This window comes from Heterocephalus glaber, unplaced genomic scaffold, assembly GCF_053883595.1.
Source record: "Heterocephalus glaber isolate CG9 unplaced genomic scaffold, H.glaber_assembly_v1.0 deba00000331, whole genome shotgun sequence".
NCBI lineage: Eukaryota > Metazoa > Chordata > Mammalia > Rodentia > Bathyergidae > Heterocephalus > Heterocephalus glaber.
Window position 1 is genome coordinate 63,314,210 of NW_028258142.1, and position 26,782 is coordinate 63,340,991.

At 41.9% G+C, this 26,782-nt stretch overlaps 1 long non-coding RNA gene across 3 annotated transcripts in view; it reads right to left on the minus strand.

Annotated features, from left to right (window-relative positions):
• LOC110350851 (uncharacterized) overlaps positions 1-26,782 on the minus strand; it is a 216,557-nt gene that overhangs the window by 120,995 nt on the left and 68,780 nt on the right. For 2 of the 3 annotated variants that reach the window (XR_015444762.1, XR_015444763.1), the window contains exons 2-3: positions 18,612-18,666; positions 9,220-9,361 (exon numbers count right to left, since the gene is read on the minus strand). This is a non-coding gene — a long non-coding RNA (uncharacterized LOC110350851). The remainder of the gene's footprint in view (positions 1-9,219; positions 9,362-18,611; positions 18,667-26,782) is intronic. The other variant, XR_002397767.2, reaches the window with a different exon arrangement.

The window sequence follows — 26,782 nt, forward strand, 5'->3', positions numbered from 1 at the left end:
TAACCCCAGCATCACACACTCCAGACCCAGCCACCTCTGCAAAGAAGCCCCACCTCATCTGCATGAGGCTTTGGGGGGACATCAAAACACAAGCCACAACTGGCACTATACTAAGCATTTCATTCTTTGGCCTGCATGTACTGTCAAGACGGTGGATGGTTTTCAAGGAAGCAAATGTCACAATAAGTTTCGAACCACTTCTTTGTCCTCTGCCATGACCATTGTTATTCTGTCGTTATTTTTATTTCTTTTTTTAAAAAGATACTGCTGGTGACAGTTCTAGAGATGATGCATAGAATAAGAAAAGGATGCCGATAATAGAGATATCATGAAGGAGACTACAGGAATACACAGGCATGAGACTATGGGTATTGTTTTGAGACAGCTGCCGTAGGACAGAGGGAGCAGAAAGAATCCAAGGAGCTATTTGAACGAGATTTGACAAAACTGGACAATCAATGGATGAGAAAGATAGCTCTCTGACATGTCTAGCTTAGGAGGCAGAGTTGGTGCTTGTGGCTGTTATTAAGCAAGACAAAACTAGAGGAGCAGGCTTGGAGAGCAAGAACACATTTTCAGAATGCCAACTTGTTGGAGCCTAAAGAGATCTGAAGGATATTTAGGATGACCTATCCAGGAGGCATGATGAGCAACTCTTTCAGGAGAACGTTCAAGACGGGACTGTGATTTAGTAGCCATTACTGTACCAGGCGGTAAAGTAGAGGAGATTCTCAGAGAGTGGACACAGAGCTCTGAGCAGGGGGCTAGGAGCAAGTGTTGGAGAACTGCAGCTTTACAATGAGGACAGAAAGGACATAGTCAAGAATAGTAAGAAGGAACCAGAAGAATGGGAGAAATGCATGAGGAAATATTTTCAAGGAGTAGAGAATTGTACTACTATAAAAGTTGGGTTAAGAAAAATAAAACAAGATGAGAACTGAACAAAGTCCACTGATTTTAGTAACTGAAAGACACAAGTGGACTTTATCTGAGATGCTCAGTAGAGATTGATTGGAAGTGCAGAAAAAGCAAAACAAAACAAAGCAGAGATCTGAAGCTGGAGAAAGAGACAGGGCCAAGGACAGGGATAATTTCTACTGAGAAAAGAGGGAATGGGAGCTGGCACAGGGGGTCTGGAGGGGAGCAGGAGAAAGGCTGGTAGACGACGCCCTGTGGGAAGACACCAGTCCCAGGTCTGCATGTGGACAGGCACCCTGGAAATGGTCACCTTCAGAAATGACCAGCTCCAAGAGCCACGGGCCACAGACTGATTCAAATAAGGCTGGCAGCTTAGTGGACGAAACAGAAAACAATCATGCAACAAGCAAAACCCAGTTCCAGAGACATGAGCGAAGGGCTAAAAACACAGTGAATGGGCGAATCTACAATGTCTCGGGGATGCCACTCATTCAGTTTTCATTCTCCATCCAGCAAATATTAAATGAATGCTTATTATACGCTCATAACAGCGAAAAATTAAACCAACAAGACATCCAGTCTCTTCCACCATAAACTCTAGTGGGTAAAGACAAATAATAAACAAGGTAAGTTAAGTACATAGTATGTCAGACCGCAGTAAGTGTTAAGGAGGAAAGAACGCAGAGGGATGGGAGGAAATATCTGCAGGTGGCTCTGTGACTTTCTTGCAAATGGTGACTTCTCAGCAGACACTCCGAAGACAAGAAGACCATGGAATCACAACCTTAAAGGCCTCAAAGCCACAAAATTGTCAAGCAAGAAGTACATAGCCAACAAAAAAAGCCTTCACATGCAAGGGTGAAGTGGCATGTTTTTAATAAACAACTGGTTTTGGTTTCTATCATTTTGTTTATACAATACAGGTTTCCACTATTGATTAGGTTCTTCCTCACCACTAGAGTGTATTTAGTCCCCTAAAAGCATTCTTATACATCTTTTTTTTAAACATTTGTATTTAATGGAATTTATTTTATACAGATAAAGGGCAGATGGGTGAGCATAACCTAGCAAATAACCTATTATTTATTCCTTGAATTGATTTATGATTTTTCTTCATACTTTCATCTCTTTATGGTTTTTCTACTCCATTCTATAGATGCTTGGTCTATAAATACCATCAGAATGTTGGGATTTAAGTATAAAATTATTTTACCCCATTTAAATAAACCAAAACCAGTTATTCTATTTCCAGATGGAGTTAAATATTAATTTGGGGAGAATCAACATTTTTGTGGCATATCTTTCCATTTTGTCAGATATGAATTTATATCCTTCAATAGAATATTCTACTTTTTTCATTTAAGGTCCTTTATATTTCTTGTTTATTTAGTTCTAAATATTTTATACCTTATTCCATAAAGTTCTGGAATTTTGAGGTGATGGATAAATTTTTAATTAATTTTTAACTTATTAGTATTAATAAATTATTAGCAAAATACAGTAGAGCTAATGATTTTTATATTTATCCTATATCCAATAACCTTAACATTCTAATCTATTAATTATAATTAGATTCTCCTTAGTTTTCAAGGTATAAAATTATGTCACCCATAAATGTTACATATGTAGTTTTCTTCTTCCCAACGTTGTAGAATTCATTTTGTCGCTAATTTTATTCACAAAGAAATTCTTAATGCTGAATATTTATGACGAGGTAGACATACCTGTCTCCTGATTTGAACTGAAAAAGCCTTGCTTGATGTTTCACTATTTAGGATATTTGCCATTATATTTTGGCAAATAATTTTACAATATTTAATCCTATTTTACCTGACAGGTTTTGCTTCTAATGGCAGTTTTATCAGAAGCCTTTTCAGGACCAGGAGATCATCACATGGATTTCCACTTTTCAGTCCTTGATAGATGAATTACATCAGCAGGTTCCACACTGAACCTCATTTCATTGCTGAATATCACATTCCTGAACATTATGCCCTCCTCTGTAATATGATGTCATTCTTCTAATATTTGGCTGGAGTATATTTGCCAATATTTATTTATAATTTCATATCTGTGTTCATATGTGATATTCATTTCTAATCTAGCATTTTGGATTTTTGCACTATCTTTCTCGGGTTTCATTTACTACTTCATAAAGGAACTTTCATCTTTTTCTACAACCTGGAAATTTACCTCTCCCTGGAACTGTCTCTTCTTTTAACCCTAAGGGAACAGTTTAGCTGTGACAGCAACAAGACCTCCCTTTCTCATCTTTCCAACTGGTCTACTCAAGCAGCCAGCCTTCCACTGGATTCAACATTTTCTTTATCATCTTTAGTGTGCTAGGAAATAATCCATTCCTCCAGGTTTTCACTTCTCATATATACTTCTTAAAAAAAAAACTTGCACATGTTTATTTTTTCCTGCTCTTTTAGTAAAGAAGCTTAAGACCATATAGAACATGCTGCTTTCTTATCTAAAAGCATGAGTAAGTGCCAACAGCACCAAAAGTGATCAAGAACACACAAAAAAGAGATGATTAGGGTTGGGGGTAACGTGATATGGGTGTAGGACACCCAGGTAGAGTTCACTTTCAGCAGAGTTAAGACATGAGCCTGCAGCTAGGCAGAAATAACTAGGGTAGAAAATGATAACAGAGGCCACCCAGAGGAAAAATACAAATGATGGGAACCATAGTCAAAGCACAGGGGAAGCCCAACAGTACAGAGTGAAGAACTGATACAAGAAAAATCACTGGCACACAAAAGCCAGGAAAGACAGACTTACCAGATCACAGTGAAAAAGCAGGAGGAGAGGAAGAAAGATAGGAAGATGGAGGGAAGAAGGGGAGGAAGAGGAGAAGAGAAAACAGGCAATATCTCAACTGAAAGGTCAAAGCAGGTGAGCAAACGTGGAACACAGGATGAAGATGAGAAATTGCAAGGCGGCTGCAAGAACAGCTCAACCACCAGGACGAGTGCTGGTCAGGGCTCCAGAGCAGGTCCGTCCTGCCCCTGGAGAAGAATAAATGACCAAGGAATCTCAGCTTCTTCCTGAAACATTCAGGGATCAGTGAAGTTGGCAATAGAGAGCACCCTTGGGTGGAGAGCTCCCACTATTATCGGGTTTCCCCATGGACATGGAGCAGATGTGAGGCAGGCAGTGCTGTAAAAAATAAATCTCATCACTGAGACTCCTAAAAGTGGACTCCATATAATTGGGAGGTTGATATTGAAATATCCTCCCGTGAAACCTCCCCATAAGTCATCAAATCAACCACCATCCATACGAGATGGCAATATTTTATTCCTAAAGGGATGAACTACATATTTCCCTTGACCTTTTTCTTCTATACATCCTCAAGACACCTAGCATAATCTGCTAAATGTAATAAAGTCCCGGTTGTTGTTGCTACGCTCATTAATATAATTAATTCTGTCAGAATTTAGGTCTTCCTCTATTCAAGCAACCCTGTGGTGGGCTTCAATTAATGGACATCCTTAAAATATTAGTCAAGATTGTTCTCTCCTGCCACTAAAATGTTTAAAGTAAATGCTTTCCAAATCGCATTTCAACTTCACAGCTTGTTAACCTTTTGAAACACTATTCAGCCTCAGTGAAGTAGATTTAAAATCCATGAAGGAATATTGAATTTGAGTTCATCAGCAGGCCATAAGGAGCAAAAGAGAATACTTTTATTAGGTTATTGGAGACCCCAGCAGTAAGGTTCCAGTACCCACCTGCCCAGTGAGTGACACAGTCCTGAGAAAAAGAATGCACTAAGAGCGGAACTAAGAGAGAGAAAGCAGGGGCCAGGACGACCAACCGACCAATGCAGGTGCAACTGACAAAGGCCTTGGCCAGGCCCAGGCACTGACTTTTATTGGAAATCAATTGGGGTAAAGGCGACATGTGGTTTCTATGGAAATTAATGTAAACAAGGCCCATAAAGGACAAGACAAAACATTCTCAAATTAGGAACAGAATAGACAAAATATGTGATTGTAATTGGAACAGTGTCCTTCTAGTCAGAAGGTTTTAGTTGTGGGGATGGAAATTTGGGTCTGAGTTACTCTGACCTCGGCACGTAGGCTTCAGCCAGACTCGTTTCTATAAGCAAGCCAGTTGTGGGGTTAGCTCTTCACAGCCTGCCTTGGGCGTAATCAGTATTACAGTCCTCTGTACTTAAACGAAGTTTTGTTTGTAAAAACATTTAAAATGGTTTCATAAAATTAAATTCCTGGAAAGTGCCTTTGAAGCAGGCACTGACGAGTTCTGTTAGTCCACAGCGGCCTTCTCCCCATTGGGCTTTCTATGACTCTTTAGGAAGGACAGCCTCTTAGCCCTGACTTGAATTGCGATGTTGTATAAATGTAATGAGAAAATGCCATAGCTGCTGGGCCTGATGACTAAAAGCCCCACACTGTGCCCTGAAGAAGCTCATCCAAAATGATTCTGCACCCTGGAAACTGCAGCAGGCAGAAGAATGTCCTCCACTTTGCATCTTTACCCCGAGAAAGAAATTTTCACAATATATTTCATTAGTATCTATTAATTTTTACAAAATACTGGGTTTCAATGTGGTGTTTTCAGACATGCATGGAACATATTTGATCACATTTATTCTCCCTGGTACCCACCTTTACGCCCTCTTCCGATCCTTACTCTCTTCCTTTTGGCTAATAGTCTCCCTTCTACTTTCACGTCATGTTTTTTAGATTCAACATGAAAAGAAACACATGTGATGCTTGTCTTTCTGAGTCCAGCTTATTTTAACATCATAATTTCCAGTTCCATGCATTTTCCTGTAAATGACACAATTTTGTTCTTTTTATAACTGAATAATAATCCACTATGTACTTGTACCACATTTTCTTTATCCATCATCCATGGATGGGAACCTAGGCTGATTCCATGTCTTGGCTATTGTGACTTAATAACATAGCTGTGCAGGAGTTCCCAGAGTCTGCTGACTTTAATTCCTTCAGGTATACATCAAAGAGAGGCATAGCTGGGTCCGGTGGTGATTCTATATTTAGTTTTTAAGAGGCCTCCATACTGATTTCCATAGTGGCTGAACGAATTTACATCTCCACCAGCAGCGTAAAAGCTTCCTTTTTCCCCTGCATATTCGCTGGCATTTGTTGTGTTTATTATTCTTGATGAAAGGCTCTTTGCATGGGAGGGAATCTCAATGTACTATCAATTTGCATTTCCCTAATTTGAGCTAAAGAAGCTAGTTTTTTTTTTTCATTGACTTTTTGGGCATTTGTTCTGTTTTTGAGAATTCTCTGTTCAATTCCTTTGCCTATTTATGGGCTGGGCTATTTGTTTTCTTGGTCTTGAGTTTTGTGAATTCTTTCTTTTTTCTAGATTTTAATGCTCCGTTGGAAGAATAGCTGGCAAGTTTTCTCCCATTTCATAGGCTGCCTCTCCATGTTGGTTGTTTCCCTTGCTGTGCAGAAACTTTTTAATTTGAAGTAGTTCCATATTGTTGATTCTTGCTGTTGTTTTCTGTGCTACTGGAGTCCTATTCAGAAAGTCTGTGGCCAGAGGAATTCTGCAGATGTGACCAAGCTGAAGTACTTGAGAGGGAGCAACCAGTGTGGAGGACACAGGTGGGTGCAATGTAAACACACTGAGCTGCAAATTGAAAACACTTTCCCAGCTGTAGTCAGGGGATATGACCCAAGAGGCAGAGAAATTCCACTTTGCTGGAAGACAGAGGAAGGGGCCATGAACCAAGGAATGCAGGTGGCTGCCAGAGGCTGGAAAGACTAAGTATCAGCACCTCACCTGGAGCCCTTAGAAGGGATGCAGCTCTGCCCTCACCTTGACTTAAACCACATGAGACATCTGTCAGACTTCTTACCTACCCGGCTCTACAATGATGAGTTTCCACCAAGTCTGTGGCTGTGGAAGTGACAGGAAACTAAGAGAACTGGAGAGCAGGAGTAATAGTATAGTAGTACTGATATTTAATAAACTGTTCAAACCCACTATCAACAAGTCTCTAAAAGCTCAATAATTGGGAAAATTGACCAAATAATTATATCAAATTTGTCTGAAAAATAAGAAGGAATCCATAAATAATAAATTAGTTTAGGTCAATAGTTTCCACACTGTATGTGTTGAATTCTCAGATTTGAACCAATGTTCACAGCACAAAATACAGAACAGCTAAGAGAATGTAGCCATAGTGATGGTAATATTTTCCTGTCTTTTTGAAGTCATATTCAAGGAGTTAATTTATAACAGCTTGATAGACAACAGCAAAAGCCCTTTATTATCTTATTGATCTTATTGATTTTGTATGCAAAGGTTATGATGTTAACTCTCCAAAAATGGTTTTGAATATAATCATAGAGTGTTAGGGGTGAAGTGTATCTAACAAATCAGCTTCCTTATCAAGTTAAATCCCAAACTACTGAATTCAGATTTGCTACCATAAAAAATTAATCATAACATCAATGAGGGGAGAAAAATAATTTCTCCTAAAATCCTAAACACTGTGAAGATAACTACAAATAATTAAAAGTGCAAAGAAAATGGAAAACTACACATAGAATACTTATCAACCCATAGCAAAATGTTAAAACAATAGTCATAGCGTGTACGAAACCTAATTTTATTCAACTGGATGTCTATCCAATCCATGGAAGTCACAACATCCTGCGGATATCCCAGGAGTAGACCCAGCGTCAGCCTTGAGCAAGCCCATCTCAGCAGCCCTTAGCAATGCATCAATGTCCTGGATTCCCTTGTACCTCTCCTCTCCCCATCACCAGTCACCTTTCCACACAGAGGCCGCCTCTGCTGACCAAAGCTCTAGTCTCGAGCTCACCAGTGGAAAGGTTCAAGCTGCCACACCCAGCACTTGCAGCACGTGTTCTCGGAGCCCAACCCAAGCTTCAGCCTTGGCAGCTGCTCTCTCCAGCCACTGATTCTGCGGTTACTTACAGAGGAACCAGTAGGCCTACTACATGCTTGGCCCTATGGACAAACAGTGGAAAAAAGGAGATGTGGAACCTCCCTCTCAGGCTTCAAAATCTAGTGGGGAGGAATCCAAAAATCCAAAATCAGATTACAAACTAGAGTGGACCCTTGACTTATGAACTCAATTCGTTCCTGAGGGCTGGTTGTAATTCAAGTTGGTTAACTGAGGGCTCAGGCTCCTCTCCACAGCCTTCAGAGTCCCTCTCCTACACACAGGCAGATCTCAGTGTCCTTAGAGAGACATCGAGACATCGGCCTGGGATTTCTCAATTAACCCCACACAGGAAAGGATGTTGTCATGTTCCTTCCAGAACTCTTCAAGGGTTAAATCTGTATCTGAGACCATCTGGAAGCACAAGCAGCCGGCATCTGGGTCTTAACTCAAAACTTTGTTCATAAATTACAACTAAACTTCTGGTCATAACCCAAGTTGTTAGTATGTCAGGCCAGTCGCAACCCAAGGGTATATATCATGGGTATTCATAGAGTGTAGAGGCCAGAGTACCGGGTCCAGGGGATCAGGAAACTTTCCTAAAAAGAAGCACTGAATCGAATACCTTTAGCAACATGAGTACCTATAATTAGGTCACAGGAAGACATGGAGAGAGAGAGGAGGACACTGGGCAGAAAGGACAGCAGGAACAGGGCCCTTGGACGAGCATGAGGGAGGAGTGGGCAAACCCCTGTGGGAGGCCGAGGAGGCAGGGAAGGGCAGACTCGCTGGGGCTTGGAGGCCTTAGGAAGGAATCCCCACCCCGCCCGTGTCCTGTTCCATATATGGACAATGGGATTCGGATGGAAGGTTTTAAGCAAAGCAAAGGTTAGGGACACTGACGGGATCAGCCCTATGCTCTGCGGAGATCACAACAAGTCAGTGGGAAATCAGCCAGGGTGGACAATCTGGTGCCTCAGGAAAGAGGAGCCCAAACAGACTGCCCCCAGCATGTTCCTGAAGCAGAAGCAAGAGCCCTTGAGCACAGACTGCCGGGGAAGGAAGGGAAGAAGGCATCCAGATGTCCCCACGGCCCCGCACGCCACTGAACTCAGGGCACGCTCACCCTCTGAGACCTCCAGGACAGGGCCTTTACACCGAGCACAAGAGATCGCTTCCAGCCCAAAGACTAGCAGCACTCTTCTGCAGCTTCCCAGGAGGCTGTGTGTTTTATAACCCTACACTTGGACACCTTTCCAATCTGCCCACCTTGCTAAGCTCCAAGTCCACGGCCCTGTCCTCTGCCTCATGCTCTTTGTTTCATCAGAGCAGACACCAAGCACCGGCAGCAGCGGGACCCAATGTCCACTTACGATTTTCCAGAAAGGTGTTTTCCACACCCAGCTGCTCCCAAAGAGGCCACATGGCAAGGCTGGTGAGGAACAGGGATGTGAGGGAGGATACAGCAGTGAGAGTCTGCAGGCCCAAGCTGGGGGTCTTTTTACCCCTCCTCCCCTGCAAAACACAAGGGTAGAGGGAATCAAGAAAATGCTGCACCTTGGGTTAATTCTCCAGTGGTCTTCAAAACCCTCCTCCAGGAACCTCCAAAGCAAAATACGATCACCTGTACCAAAAAGACTCTAACAGGTAGGAAAAATGGATACGTAAACTTCCTGTTTAAGCCATTCAAGAAAAAAATACCATTTATTGAGTGTAAGAGTCTATCACATTATAAAACTTTTCTTATTTTATTCTGAGAAAGTTATGGGGCAATATTATCTATTACTCCCATTCACCAGAAAGAAAATTGAGGTTTAAAAAGGTGAATACGTTGTTAGAAGTAACACCACCAAAATTCAAAGCCAAAATTCAGAACAAGTTCTCTTTGATTCTAAGCTCACTTTCAAATATCAAAAGAAGTCATTCTTCAGAAAGAATAAAGGTTTGAACTTGCAGAAATAACATTTACCTGGCTAAGGATGCCGAGTGCTGACTGAACCTCAAAGTCCAGGTGAGCTATCTGCGAGGTGTGACCGAAAAATGTGGTGAATATTTTTAAAAAATTTAAATACACAGTAAAAGGTATATTGTCATGAATGCTTCCTCTCACTTCAAGCACATTTATCCCATGGTTTTCTCCACTTTCTAAAGCAGTCCTGGAAGTCCTCTTGTGTGAGGACCTGTAGTGACACTGTCCGGCTGCCTCAGCATCCTGAGTTGATTCAAAACGTTTCCTTTGCATGGTCATTTTGACTTTGGGGAAGAGCTGGGAGTACACTGTGCCAGATGTGGTGAATACGGTGGAAGAGGACACAGTGTCATGTTTTTATGAACTTGCCTTTCTGTTGGGTGGCGCTCGGCAGCGGTCTTCACCCTAGGTTTATAACACCTCGTAAAAAACACTCCTGAAAGAGGCTCCCAGAAAGAGGGAGGCTGCTGCAGAAAGTGGCAAGAATGACAGGGTGGGTGTGCTCGAAGTGCAAAGGAGTATTACGGGGGACTGACGGCACTCTGCCTTTCGTTACGACAGTTTTTAAAAATGTAAACAAGATATTCCTTGATCACCTCATATGTGCATCTCTCCCTCTATCTATCTTCCATACACTGATCTGAACATTCCTATATGCTGCCTAGGTACAATATTTTAATTGTGAATTAGACATGAAGAAAGTGCTTTTTAAATAGCATTCAATTATACGTGTGAAAATCTGAAGAAAAATAAGACCCTAGCCTTGTACATTCATTTCTAAGTGAATTTCTAAGGAATTCATCTATTCTATTAGATTAGCTCCCGTACAAGCAGAGCCTTGTGCTTCAACCTGGCAATGGCGATTTCCGTGAAGCACCCCCAACCACTACGTCCCTTTGGCTTTGAAGGGAAATCCACAGCACTCTCTGGAGGTCCTGGTGTCAAACCAAGCCCCTGCCCTGGACTCAACACAGGAAGGACAGCTGCCACAGCTGACAGCCCACCCAGGCCCTGCCTTGGGAAAGTCAGGACATGACACTGGGCTTTCTGTCCACATGCAGGTGTGAGAGGCGGGCACTGGGAGAGGATGCCTGCATGAGCCAGGCCTGAGGTGGAAGGAGAGGGGGCCCACGAGGTGTGCAGCCCAGAACCTCACCCAGAAGGAGGAGCAGAAAGCTGGAGATGCCACAGGAGCATATGGACACCACACCACTAGATTTGTCCTTTCTTCTACCAGCATGCCTGGTTGGCTTCTGTTCTCCCTGGGGGACTCAGAGCCGCCTCAGGGTGCAAAGAGAGGCTCCTGTGGGCCACATGTTGGGGAGCATCAAAGCCCAGTGAGGGGCTCCAGGGCAAGGAGAGGGCAGCTGCAGGGACGTTTCGGGTGAGGTCACCATGCACCCGGGCAGAGGGCCGCACTGAGCGGATGGAGGTGCCACAGAGGCACCAGCCTGTTGAGCAAATTCACCATGGATGAGGGGGCCAGGCTTCATGTTAAGACTGGGATGCAAATATGTAAGGAGGGAAAACTGGAATGAGTTCTGGGAGAAGCCTGGACTCGGAGGCAGCACTGTGAGCTCAGGGGTTTCACTCTGTGGAGACAGATTCTGTAACAACAGTGGTATAAAGCATCGGTGCGTCTCTGTGTGTGTGTGTAAATTTGAATGTGTGCACACATGTGGCGCATAGACACACAGATTTCCTTAGCTCTGCAGACTGAGAGGGCCCAGGGGCAACAACACTCTAAGAACAATGAACACACTTGGCCCCTGCCACAAGAAGGAGCCAGAACTTTCTGCAGAAGTGACCGATTCAGGGAGAAAACAAAGCCTAGAACATCTGGGGGCAGAAAGTAGGGAAGTGCTCAGAACAACCACAGAGACACATCAAAAAGACACCAAACCAGGACCCGGGCCCCACTGGCCAAACTGAGGACGAAGTGAGCATCAGAATGATGATGGAACTGCATGCCAATCCTCTGAATAAAGGAAGGAGCCATGATTCCATCTGCAAATAAATAGAAAGTTCCTGAAAAATAGAAAAATGATAGTTTTGGATGACCTCCCTATAAAACACATATGGTATCCAAAGGAAAAAAAATTATAAATTCAAAGTAGAAAACCTGATGTTATCTCCATCAAGAGATCAGAGCTATCATCAAAATTGGGGCAAATCAAAATCATGGCCATACAGATGCAGTGAGGATAAAAAGCATTGCTCTGGGCTATTTCTCCAAATGTACATGACCTGAATGTAGTCATAACATCCGACGAATCCAAAAGGAGAAACATTCTGCAAAGTAACTGGCCTGTGACATTCAAGAGTGTCCTGGTGGTGACTGTCCGGAAAGGATGAGGAAGGATTCCAGCCTGAGGACATCGAGGTGACGCAGCTACTGGGAACACATCCCCAGAAAACCCTGTCGCAGCGGGACATGCCTGGATTCTCGTCAAACCTCAGTGCTGCCCCAAGGCAGCGTGGCTGCTGGGGCCAACCCAGGCTGAGCTGCCTGCGAAACTGGTTGAACTGCAGCCAGGCAGAGCATGAAGTCCACATCACACCCTCTAACTCAGAGGGAAAAAGTCCTTGTACTGTTCTTACAACATTTTTATGAGTTTGATGACATAGTTTCAAACTTCAAAAAATGTATGTTTAAAAACAGATGAGTGTGTCCACTGTAAGTGCTAAGAAAGCACAGGGACCCGAAGCAATCATTTAAAATAGGCATGGCAGCAAGTAAACCTGCAGCCCAAATGCTCGCCTCTTGTGTAAACAGTATAGGTCTGAACGAACACTGAAATGACCCCGAAGTCACAGCTTTCAACTCGGTGACAAAAGTTAATTATTCCAACAAAAATTAAACATACTTTGAAAGAGCAAAGCACGTTAGAGGGAAGGACGCTTCCAGTCAGCCTTCGAGAGGAATGGGTGAGACCTGCGGAAGGGAACACGGAGAGCTGACCGCCACCTCACCCTGCCCAGGGCTCTGAGACCTCGCAAGGGTCTCCATGGAAACCACTCTGTGACAGTTCCTGCTGTGAACTCCCTCCGGGTACGGAGGATGCAGCCCCCTGTCCACGGTTCAGTGCTCTGTATGTACAGGACCCCTGATCACAGGTGTAGCACACACTTCCTGCTGCCTTGACAGGGTTCCTCTGTGGGATGGCTCAAGGACTCGCATGATCCCCAGGCATCACCAGAAGACCTTCAGTGAAGGAAAACTTTAATATCACCTGTCCTTTCACATATTAAAGACTTGTACACGGCCTGGAAAAACGGTCTTCCTAAACAGGCCTCACGAACAGAGGGCTTTGCCCTGTCTTTCCTTCCTCTCTGTCCAGTTTTCATTCTCGATCAGCTGCCGGCTGCCTGGAGGAGGACGCAGAGGGACCTTCTTCCTCTGTGAGTGTTCCTATGTAGCACCCCACTTACTCTCCTGGAAGTGGCGGAATGGTGTGGGAGGTTTGGTAACTGAACCAGTTAGGTTCAAAGATTAGCTCAGTCATAAGCCAGTATCAAGGGCAAATAAGTGACTTGAGAATATGTCCCAGATACTGTTTACTACAGAGCAGCAGTGTCATGAAGTGTGTGTTGAATGCTGCAGTTATTAGAGTGCTCGTACAAAGACTTCATTACTTAGAAAGAATTCCCGTTTACCCTCCAGTGATGGCTTCATGGCTTAGTGGAAACGTAATTCTTTAGGTTCAGAGTAGCCAAATACCCAAATGTCCAACTGTTCATTTAATGACTCTAAGGCCATCTGTACTGCCAGGAATGGAGTAAGTGAAATGGGTTTGGTTTCCCCTTTCTGGTGTAGATATCCATGCTAGGGTACAGAATTGCCTCAGTGGAATGAACCAGACTTCTCACAAAGCTCAACAAACGTGAACAATCAGCTCCACTGACAAATAATTACGCTGCAAGCAAGAACTGCTGTCCTTACACTCTGGAACTAAGCTAGCTAACCTAATAAAAGACCACATGATAGTATTCCAGGTCTATCTCTGAAGCTATTAGAATTGCATAATAAGCCACAATCCCAGCACCACAAGGGCTCCTTGAAAGTTAAGTTAAACACTTAAAAGTAGTGTTAATTTTTTTCCAGGCCATTTAGTTAATTAATACTTCAGAGCTTCAGTAAATTACTACCTTAGTAATAATACAGAACAATAGACCTTACTGTCCTGACTGGACCTGATCATATGCCTTTTGAAAAGATACCTAACTTACATGGAAGATACAGCCTATTACATAACTGGATTTTATGAAAAGCAAATGCCTAGGATATGCTGAGAAAAAATAGAACAGGGAGGGGAAAAAACATAAAAATAAGGAAAGTAGAGAAGATAATGAGGTTCTGAAGGAGCCAGCTGCAAGAAAGACCCTCCAGGCAAAGAAAGAGATTCTTCAGAGTTGAGTTCCAGACTACAGGATCTGGCAGCTGGAGCAGAGCGGGGTGGGAATTGCCTGTGGGCAACAGCCACGTGCCAGGTCCTGATGTCTAAAGAAGATGAGGTGCTGCGTTTACGGAGCCTCAGCCAAGTCTCACTGGGAGAAGAGCAGAAAGGAGTGCCCAAGAGCTGCCCTGTCTAAGTTGGGAGACATTATCGTCTGAGGGATAGCAGGACCAACGAAGAAAAAGTAGCCACTGCTGGGGTTGAGGGAGTGAGAGGGAGGGGCAGAATCTCCAGGACAGGGGCACCATGGCGCTGCAAGGTGAAGGACCTGAGAGAGAGCTGCACACTGGGCAACAGGAGGAGCTTCGCTTTCATGTCTAAGAGAAACAGCAAAAGGGAGAAAAATGAGAGCATGGAAGTGTGCATCCATGCAGGAGGTCCTACTTCTGTCCCATCAACACACTTCTAGGGATCCCCTGAGGCACTGGAGAGCCAGCAGGAGTCACTCAGTGCACGGATAAGTGCAGATAGGAAAGGGTCAGATGCCAGGAGAGGGGCTGCCAGGTGAGAAAACACCACAGCGGACAAGCAAGTCAGAACGCTGGCGGCTCCTGTAACATCCGGTCCAAGAAATTCACACGCAGTGCTGTATGTGTGGGAAGCAACACTCTGGGCTGAATCTTCAAACAGAAAAAGGACGTTAGTAAAAAACATAAAGAAAAACTGGTGTTATCTGAATACAGTCTATGGTTTGGTGGACAGCGATGTACCCGTGTCAATTTCTTGGTTCTGACAAGGGGCCATGACCACATGAGATGTTATGCGCAGGGCCAACTGAGAGAGGGCTGCACAGGGCACTCTCTATACTGTGCTGCAGCTTTTCTGTACATCGAAAACTATTCCATAGTAAAAGTTTATTTACAAAAGCAAATTCTAATAACAGATATTCCAACGCTACTCTGTGTCACGAATTAAGGTATTTAGTGCTCAGGAGTTTCTGAATTTATTTTCAATAATATCTGGCTAGTTGTAACTTGATTACAAACTAATTGCAAAAAATACACGGAAAAGGTATTTTTTATCTCACAATGTAAAATAGTGATCATTAATATTTTTCTTCTCTACATACATGATTTATTTGTAGCCAGCATCTAGACTAATCTATTTTTTTGCCCTCTTAATATGTCACCATAAGCTTTTCCTCTCCTGTAACTCAAATTTCTTCAAAAGCACTGAAGCGACATAATTGACTACACACAGCCATGTCACAGGGTTTTCCCTGTATGGTAACTTTGTTGAACATTTAGAGTATTCCCCACTTTTTACCACTCATAAATAGTGCCACAATGACCAATATGTATAGATTGAATGCATATGTTTATTTCACTGAGAGAAATCTCAAAAGAATGAGTTCCTAAGATGAAGAAAATGTTTACAGAACTCTGTTGTAAATACTATCAATCCATCTCCAGTGACAGAGGCACCTTCTGCTCTTGGTAACGGTGAAGTAAGACTCAATCTTTCCCACCTCACCAGCAAGGAGAATTGGCAGTTACTTTAATTACTGTCAACTTGTAGATCAAAACATATCATGACTACTTTGAAGTTTGTATTTCTTTACATTCTAGTGAGATTGAATATTTTTAATACATTTATTTTAAACAATTCCCTTTGAAATACCTGTTTATGCCTTCACTTGGTTTTGGACTCAGATTTTGGTGTATCTGACAATTTTATTTAATTTCTTTCTTTATTATTTATTTATTATGTCAGTTACAGCTGTGGTGAATATTTCATAGCTTTCTATTTTTAAATTTTATTGATAATGATTTTATTTAATATATGAAGTTTAACTGGATGTGCATACATCTAATTTATAATTTCTTACACTGTTTTTGTTTTTATAAAATGTTCACTCTCCCAACATTCAATTAAACAAGTATTAATATTACCTGAAAAGGGCACCTAATAAATTCAGAACAGGAAAAGCCAGATCGTTTGTGCAACTGAAGTAATCAGGTGCTGTTATTTTAGAGACTTCAAACGTAAAAGCATGCGAGTCTGGGATTACATAATGATTGGCAATACTAATTCTCTGACTTCAATCACACATATTTATTGATAAATTATTACTGAGACAAGCTCTAAGAAATAGCTAAGACGATTGTTAAAGTTTGGAATTATTAGAAATAATTTTAGCTTAAAGTTTCCAAAAGAACCAAAAAAATTAATCTCAAATCTTAACCATGCCAAGGAAAATCTAGTTCAGCTAGTTCGGCCCCAAGGACTCTGAGAGCGATGCTGGGCTCCAATAGATAATACTTCAGTCACCAGCACCTACTGTCCTCACATTTCTCCAGTTTCCTCTCTTGTTCTGAATAGCTACAAAGTAGGGAAAACGCTGATGCAGAAAGAGCACAGCCTCTGGGGCTCGCTGGGTGTGGGTTCAAGTACTGGATGCACTGCTAATAAATTAATTTTCTCTAAATTAGTCAAATGCTCCTCAAGGCCTCCACACTGTAACTCGAGCTGCAAAGGTCATAGCTCAGATTGGCTTGCCATGAATCATTTTTTAAACAATGGCCAAAGAAACACATACTGGCTATAAAATCACTACTAAGAACCAAATGTTTACTTTTAGTACAATTTTCTACTCACCTATAAGTACATATTTATGTGTAGACACGGTTTCTCTTTTTCTTTTGGTATTTTTTTTTTAAGATATGAACTAAGTGACCAAATATCTCTTGTTTTGTAAGCAATCTAAAGAAAAATTTTAAACCATTTCTCCACACCGCAGGAGAAAAATATCATTGTAATAAGAAAGGAAATTGGGGGAAATACTTCTATATCACGTTAGAAGTTGTATAAATGTAAGTTAACTCAGAAAGTCCCCAAATAATCTAATCTTCAATACAACTAGCAGAGTGTAGTGCCCATATACACAAGTCAAATCGTCTGCTTTTTCTAAACATTTAGTTATAGTCTATTGCTGGGAAAAACAAAAACAATAAGAACACCATAAACCGCAGCATGAAACTTTTATGAATGAGCCATTAACTATAAAGCCAGTCCCCCAATGGATGAACAGCAGCAAAAAATTACTGTCTCTTAAAACTGAAAAACTATTACGGTAAACAGATACCTGGCTATCATGGAGCCACAGATGCTATGATTCTGTCACCTTAGTTTGGGGGGAAATGAACATTTTTAATTGTTGGTCTGAGTCTGCCTTCCTATTCCTAGAGTGAATGCTTACAGAATGAAAGAATCTAAAACAATCTACATTGGTGTGAAAATGTAGCTTCGGGGGGAAACAACAACACCATAAATCACAACCTCTCTCTGAGAAGAAAAAACTGTTTAAAAAAATATCCTGCTGAGAGGGCCAGGTACAGTCCAAATTTATTTCTAAGATTCCAGGGTTGCATAACTGAAGTGCATTTTAATGGAGATGAACATCAAGTTACATAATTATCTAACTACCGCAGCCTATTTTGCTTTTCAACAAAGAACATGACAGGACTGGGGTGGCAGCAAGAGAAGAAAAGAAATTTAAAGCAACACATGGTATCTGATTTTAATTGCAGTTTTTGTTTTAAAAGTCATACAAGCAGAAGTTTGCAAATTTTCCATACTGTGGACCAGGACTAAGTAATAGAAAATGGTCTTTAAGATCTCAATTCTGGTTTGTCATTTTTTTCAAGATATTTTTAGATTTATTTTTAAAAAACTTATTTGACAAATATCTAAAGTACTTCCAAAATTTATAAGAGAAGCATTATCAAAGCTGTATACCTCCTTCCCATTGAGGACAGTCCCAATGTGCTGGACATGTGACTACACAGTGGTCTACTTCTATAGCAACAATCACAAACTTTGTGGATTTTATTGCAAGGAGATAGCATCTGCATTTGTTGATTAAAATTTAAAGCATCAGAGAATTACTTGAATACTAAGAGACTATTATCTAAAACCTATTGCTGAATTAATAACCATAATGAGAGATGTTCATTTTATTAAGAGAAGAATGCAAATATAATCATTAGAAAAATAAGCCAAGCTGGGAAAAGCTTAAACAAGGCATTAGAATAAACTAAATAGTATCTCTTACTTTTTTATTCTCAGAGAAAGTTGACAAACCAGGAGTTATTTTCCTTGGAACTTATTTTTAAAGGCAGATAAATGACACAAGAACAGCTTCAGACTTTCCTTCATGTATATACTTGAAAATCTTTGATGACATTGATTAAAGTCTATAGAAGAGTACGTAACACACCACAGGTAAATGGGAGAAACATTATTATATACTGAAATTTTAAAACCTGAAATAATTAAAGTAACTGCACTTAAAAGTCATTCCCTGTACACTAAAACTGTAGTGTAAGGTGATAATTACCAGCACTCAGAAGATTCGCATGATCCCAGGGCTTCTCTTCTTCTTCACCTTGCTCCTGGAAGACAGAAATATGGTGTAGACCCCATTTCTGGATAACTGCTTGAAACACTCAAAACTACCATTTCTGTTTGTAGGAAGCAGAGTCTGAAGATGCCTGTGACTGAGGGACAGCACCCAGTAGCCAGAACCTTCTCAAAGGGTGCCCAGCAAGGCACAGGGATCCTGTGGACATGGAAGGAGTCCTTTATTATGGTCTTGATTGGTCACTAGCTAGAGTGCAAGAGAAAGCAGGCTTCTGCAGCAGTTCACTTGGAGAAGACACAGGTGTCCCTGCGACCCCTAAAGGCTTACTCCCCATGCCACCCCAGCTCCCCACACTACTTTTGTTTACAGCCTATCTGAAATCTCTTCACACTTGATTGTGTAATATTTTGAATACATTGTGGAATACAGAGGCAATACATTTGATTGCTTTCCAGCAGTACATAACCCTCATCAGTGAAGATGAAAATTGAGCAGCTGAGTTACCCAGAAACCTTTGCATAATGAGTGACTGATGCTGAGAATTTAGTTTTATGATTTAGTAGGCTCAGCCAATAATTATTTCTTCACTTTACTCTTATACATATTTGGGATGTATTTCTTTAAACTGTAATGACAGAGATTTCTCAGTTTGCCCAGGGATGACCTGGTCAAAGCGCTGAGAATTCCCACATTGGAGGAAACCTGTCAATCTTAGCCAGGCAGGGATGGCTGGTCACCCCAGCTATAATATGTAGTAAAATAAAACCTAAAAAATTGTAAGTTTTAGAAAAAGAACTACGGATATTAATATTTTAATGAGAGCATATTAGTTTTTAATTGTTAAAATAAATACTATTAATTTCATTTTACATTTTGAAGTTTTGGTTTCTTTTTTAGTATATAGTTTTAAGGTACAAAATATAATTTGTACTGTAGTAAATCATATAATTTTCAAGTTAACTAATAACGTATATATGTGTGTGATTAAAGTTTTTTATTGATGGGGATCATAGTTTTGATCTAGATTGTCCCCCAAAGGCCATGTGACAAATGCTATTGAGAAGGGGTGTACCTTTAAAAGGTGGAGCTTAGTGGGAGGAAGTTATGTCATTGGGGGAGTGTGCTCTTGAAGGGCTATTAGGACAGAACTCTCCTGTCTCTCTTTTCTGCCCAGGTCATGATGTTCTGCCATGCCATGGGCCCCAAAACAATGCAGCCAACCAAGCCTGGACTGAGAACTCTGACCCAGAGGAAGTATTTTCTTGCTTTAAGTCATTTGTCTCAGGTATTTTTTCACAGCAAAGGAAAGCTGACAAATCCATGAGCTGAGCACATAAGTGAGTTTCAGCAAGGCTGCATCAGGCTGCACACTGCTTATGCAGTCATATATAACTGATTGTGACAGACTCCTTGACATGCTTTCATAGGGTATCTTTCTATATAAATAATTTATTATTTGGGTTTTTTGTTTTAGTTCATTTGGTTCAAGATATAATGATATATACACAGACAATATACATTTGAGATGGAGAGAGAGAGACAGTGAAAACTTTCTACCTGCCCCTCCCATCTGGCCAAGTCACAACATTCCTACACAGGAACCACAGTCATGTATAATATAGCCTAGGCCCAAGGATGTAGCTCAGTGGTGCCATGCCTGCCTTGAAAGTGCAAGGTTCTGAGTTCAATCCCCAGTATACCAAAAAAAAAGTCAACTATATATAATATATCCTTGCAAAGTTTCCACCATAAAAATACAAAGAAGGAGGCATATACATTCTCATTTTCTTCCTCTTCCATGCAAAAGGTAACATACCACAATACTGTTTTCTTCATATCATTTCTAACTGAAGCATCTCAGAGAACTACCCCTAATAGTTAAGTTTATAAAGTGCGTCTTCATTGTTTTATCATAACCACACAGTATTACAGTGAATGGCTATGCCCTGATTTATTCATTTGGTCACTCATTCATGGGTGTTTATGCTGCTACCAATCTTTTGGGGGTTTCTTTTGCAACCATACAATGCTGCAGTAGAAAGTGCACAAGCGTTGCTCTGTGCACCCACAAGGTTATCTGCAGAGTGACTTCACAAAGTGACTGCTGGGTCAAGGAGACACACATCTTCATGCTGCCAGATGCTGCCAAGTTCAGCCCTCCTCTGAAGCCACTTCTGGGACCCCAGGCCTGATTGGTACCTGTCTTCCCATAGCAGCCTGGTATAGCCAAAGGGGTGCATCGTTAAATGTTCAGATTTTTTACAACATGATGGGTAAAAAATGAGATCTCATTGTAGTTGCCATTTGCGTTTGTTTTATCATGAAAAGGCTGAAGGTCACATTATATATTTAAAGATCATTTGTATTTTCTTTTCTGTAAAATATCTCTTTTTATCCTTGGCCCATTTTTCTTTTAGAATGACTGGCCATCTTTTGGTCTTTATAAATTAGGAAGATTAGTCCTTTGTCATGTGATATGCATTACTTTGTTTTCTCCAGCTTGTCAGTTATCTCATTTTGCTTGTAGTATTTTTTAATGTGTAGAATATTTGCTGTTTGTTTTAAGAAATGAAATTACCAAGCTTATCTTTTATGACTTATAGGTCCAAGTAAATGCTATAAAAGTCTTCACAACCAGACTATAAAAACCTTCCCGTTTGTTTATGACCACTGTGTTTATAATTGTCTTACATTTAAATTTTTGATATCTAGAATCTGTGCTAGGCCAGGATATGAAGGAAAGACACAATACCTTTGCCCAGGCAGCTACTAACTTATCCTGACACCATTTGCTAATATTCTCCTTCTCCGACCAGTCTAAGATCTCTGCATTACATGTTAAATTCCCCTACTAGTCAGCTGTTCCTTTGCTATGGTCAAATACCCAACATCCACAACTTAAAGGAGGAAATCGTTTATTTGGCTCGTGGTCTCAGAGGTTTCAGTCTATGGTCAGCTGGCTTCAGGGCAGGGACATCATGACAGAAGGGTAGGGCATGGTAATGCTGCCTTGTCCCCGGCTACCTGGAAGCAGAGCAGGGGAACAGCACCAGAGAGGAAGGAGCCAGGGACCAGACACAGACCCCAAGGCCACACCTCTATGCCCAACTCAGACACAGCCAAAAGCATACATGGCAATCCTCTCAGTGCTTCCAAACCAAAGTAAAAATCCACTTTAACTATCACATCTCACCCTTGTCAATTTGATACTCAAAACATCTCCTTAAACTATGTTTAATCTCCAAATAAACACAATAATTCTAATGTGATACAACTGTCCCACATACAACCATAACAGGGTAAAAGGATTGAAAATGATCAAGATGTACTATAAAATATATCAATTCCCCCCCAAAGTAACTATGATGTACTACAAACATACACTAATAAATTATTTTTTTGTGGTATGGGGGATCGAACTCAGGTCCTTGCAATTGCACAGCAGGTGGCAAAACCACTGAGCTAAATCCCCGGCCCCTAATTTTCAAAAAGCCCTTTCTCCAAAGTCTCATCAGTATCAGAATTGCTAAAATGCCCAAGTAAAAGTTTCTTCTATGACTCAAAGCACATTCTTAGCTGTGAACCTCTGTAAAATGGAAAACAAATTACATTATCCCAAGATACGATGGTTCTGGATAAACATTTCCATTCCACAAGGGAGGAATAGGTGACTAGAAAAGAATAGGACCAAACCAAGTCTGAAACCACCTGGGCAAACACTAATTCCTGCAGCTCCACACAGGACCTGCAGAGCACATGGCAGGGAGATGTGAGCTCCAGGGGGCTTGGGTGGTCCCACCACCATGGCCTTGCTCGCTGCAGCCAGTATGCACCCCTCCCCTTATAAAGTAGATGTTTTTGTAACTGCTGGTTCTGCTTCTGTAAACTTGCTTCATCGCTTCTTGGAAACGGTTGGTGCCTGGTGCCTCCCTCTAACCACAAAATGTCCTAACCTGACAAGATAGCAAGATAGCTGAGTTGTGAAAAATACTTTTGCACCATGTTGACCCCCCTTTGAACTTCTTTAAATAACAACCTATAAAAGCTGTGCTGTTATATAACAACCTGTAAAAGCTGTGCTGTTCCCAGACTCGGCGCTTCACTCCTATTAGAGGGTGGAGTCCACGTGCGTGAATAAACTCCTTTCAGTTTTAACTTTGTCTTTTTTCCCAGTGTTTGGTGATTTACCGGCTTGCTTGGTACAACAGTCCCCTGACTCATGATGCAGCTCCTGCACCCACACCATGGCTCAGTCACCCCATGGTGACAGAGCTCTAGGATGACCCCAGAGTCCCACCTCTGAGTGGGGGGAGCCAGTGCATAGCCTGGGTCATACAGGGAAGGGTTAGGATGGGAACTCCTGTTTGCACAGCAATGCATGGCTCTGTCTCAGTTTATGGAGCAAGGGGTTCTCTCGCTGACCTTGAGGACGTGGTCACTGCACAATGTGGGGACCTGGGGGGAATTGTCACGGCCCCTCACTGCTGACACAGCCTCATAGCAGGGCCCTCATTCCTACAGCCACAAGGGACTGAGTCTGCCAACAACAGCAAACGACCAGATGAGGATGCTGAGCTCCCAATGGACCTCAGCCAGGCCACCATGGAAGGCACCCTGAGACTGAGCAGAGAACCCACTAGAGCCACAGGACTTCCAGAAAATGTGTGATGATTATAATTAACAGGTGTAGGAAGCTGTTACATTTGTGGCAACGTGTTATGCAGTGAGAGAAAATTGATGCTCTCCTGCTTACCTTTTAGGAGCCAACTCAGGATGCTTTCCAAGGCCCCCTTTTCTCCTCATCCTCCCAGGCTAAGCTGGCCTGGAAACACTCTCGACCAGTCTCTGTTGTTGGCTTATGACACTGTACTACCAGCCTCTGTTTTATTTGTGTCACCTACTCTGGGAAGCCTACGGAGGGCAGAGTGTCTCAACAATCGTTCAGCCACAAATACAGCCTTGGCAGGTCAACAAATATTGTCCAGTGAAAGCATACAGGCAAGGTTCAAGAACAGTACCTTTCTGCCTGCCTGTGTCCACACCAAAGTCTTGAGGGAAATCTCTGTGCAATTAACACAGCAGCATTTTAACAAAATGCACTCTAAGCCAAGGCCTCTCACATGTTAACACGCATGTGATCTCCCTGGCAATCTTGCTGAACTGCAGGTCTGGCACGGGGGCTGTGACTACAGATTTCCAACAAGCTCCCTGCACAGGTCATTGCCAAGAGGATATGGACCACAGTGAGAGGCAAGGCTCCTGCCTTTGCTGGAGCAGTGAGTGGAAGGGGCACAGTAGTTATCCAATCATGTCTACCCTGTTCTGCTGCGTGAGATAAACTCCTGAATTGAGGCTAATTTTCTATGGTAGCTCTTTACACCCATTTCATCCCTCTCTATTCTGTCAATACACAGGAAATTTACATAATTCAAAACAACACATCTCTCTTCTATGGTAGAACTGAAACGGTAACAAGAAACGGTATTCAAGGGTTGATTATGCTCACATGACAGTCACTGAAGCACTTTCATAATCACTGTATCATTTAAAAATAAAAAGAAATATATAATATGCTATCTGTCACTCAGCTAGTGGATCAGGATATTTGATTCACACTTCTTCATTTTGCTATTGAAATTCAGCCTAAAAAAAAAAATACTCCCCATAAAAATAACATCACCTCTCACTTCAAATGTAAACTGCCCAAGGCGGCTCCCTCAGATGGGTCGAGGTTATGGATATGTAGACACAGACATACGCACACCAAGGATCATAATTTTGAACATCAAAATAAATTTACATTTCTCTTATGATATCCTGGCTTAATTTTTTAACAATTTTGCAAATAAAAGACTATTTAATATCACATGACGGCAGAAAAAATGCTGCATTGAGAGCTAGATGACCTATAGTCAAGTCCCATTCTCCAGACCTGATATTCCTCATCTGTCAGGGTTTTTAAAATGATGGAAATAGAGCTTTTCCAAATGGGAAGGGGCCCAAGAGTTAGAGGAGCGGGAGGGAGAAGAGCCTGTGCATGAAATAGAAGAAGAATGAAGATGTGTTGTGTACAGGTCCCAACTCCCCATGATAAATGCAATCATTATGCACTGCAAACATGTTCTAATAAAAAAGAAAAAGAAAAAAAATACAAGGATTGAGTCAGGGTTCTCCAAAGTTCCTGCTGGCTTTAATATTCTTTGTTTCAGTCTGGGCTAATTAATTATTGCATAAAGGTAACAAACCTACACAGCTTTTAATGAATAGCGAATACATTTTCAAAAACAAAATGGAAACACGAGCACTTTAACATCTTCCCAGACAGAACACTTAAGGAAATCAATATGAACTGAGAAAAATAAAACCATTACTGTGATTTCTCAGGTTTCAAACTTTAGCTCCAAAAGGTGAAAATAAAGCTTTAGAAAAGAAAATAATAATGTTCTGAAAAGAGGGTGATAATAGTTGAAGGAAGATAAAACAGGTCTTTACCATGGTCCATTCCCACTCACCGATTTCCAATCTGCCCTGTTGGAAGGGAGGCCTGTACACTGGGAAAATAACCAAGCAGGCTGCACAGCCTGTTCCCTCAGATGGCACTGGACACATCCTGTGCTTAGAGACAAGAAACAGTGATGCTCCCTAATTAATCCGTGTCTACATGTTCCTGTCTATGAATTCCAACCTCAGGAATGAAACAAAGGACTTCTAACTCCTGATAAACCTGCACAGCCCCTTCCTTCCCTGACAAGGGTCCCTGGTGCTGGAGACTCCGAGAGTCCCTCTGCCCGCGTCTAGAAGACCTGACACCTGCCCCACCGGCAACGCACTGCGGAGTCATGAGCGGCAGGAAATGCTGGGATCCTATTTAATAATTCCACCAGCAAGCTACTATTCGAATTTTACCTGACTGTTCAAGTCAACTTTTCAAATTTTCTTACTTTGATCCAATGTGGAGTGTGAATTGAAAATAAATGAAATTAACCTTTCAGCTAAAAGTACAAGAATTTGTGGGATTTTTTTTCTCACTGCTCTCTTGGAATTCAGATGTACTTATGGAGAAGAAAATGCTTTCATTTTGATCAAATACTTGATAGTGTAGGGGTGGACTCTAAATAAAGTCTCCCTACAGAATTCTCAAAATCACACCTCAGGGTGACAAACCTACAGTGGTCTCATCAACATCACCTTTCTATTGTCCCTCTGCCTCTAAAAAACTCTAATGCCTGTTGTAAAATCACATCTGAGTCATGTGTAGCAACGAGATGATGAGAAACGACATACACACTGGTGAAAAATAGGAAAGTAGAATAATCATACCCTAAACATTTTCCCAGTATCCATGTAGGATGTGATGGAGATTTCATTACACTCTGCCCAACTCCAGGTCAGTGTAACTCCCTCCTGTCTCCCTGTCAAGGGAGGGGGTATGGTGTCAAGTACAGTTACGTCTATCCTGCCATCAGGACCCCAAGCATGAGTTCTCAGAGCTGCCCTAATGGTCTCACAGCCTCATTACACACTAACCCTTCCTCACACTTAATAAAATAAACCCTTGGAGATCTCTCCAGCTAAGACTCTTGTTCTGCAAATTACTCAAGCCCAGCCTGGTGAAGGGATTTGTCCTCAGTCACGGTGTCAATAAGTGGCAGAGCCAAAGACTAAAACCAAACCTTGTGACCCATCCCACACTCATTCGACAACACTGGCAACAGCAACGTCTGCTGCAGGTGAAGAAGTCATTAAAGCCTTGTGGTCCATCACACCCTCCTTGCTCATAGCCAGCCACAAACCTGAGCTCATGCTGCATGTTGGGCTGGGGGGGGGGTCCTCATTCTGACCCCTCCGCTTCCTTATCCCTCAGGTTAGAAAGCACCTAGATGTTGACCTGCAAATTCTCTCAGAGTGCAATTAGCACTGTGGATCTAACAGCCACTTGTTACAAGAGAGCAAGAAAGCAGGGCATGGCATCCTAGATGCTCCTCAGCCTCCAGCTCAGACGGAGTCCCATTGTCCTGCCCACCTCTGGACGCTGACTGTGTGCTGCACATGAACTTGGCTGTAGTGCGTTAGTCCGTGTGAGCTGCTCTCTTATGCTCAGCAATACTCTAAGACCTTCAGAGGATGAAAAATGTGCTGATTTCTAT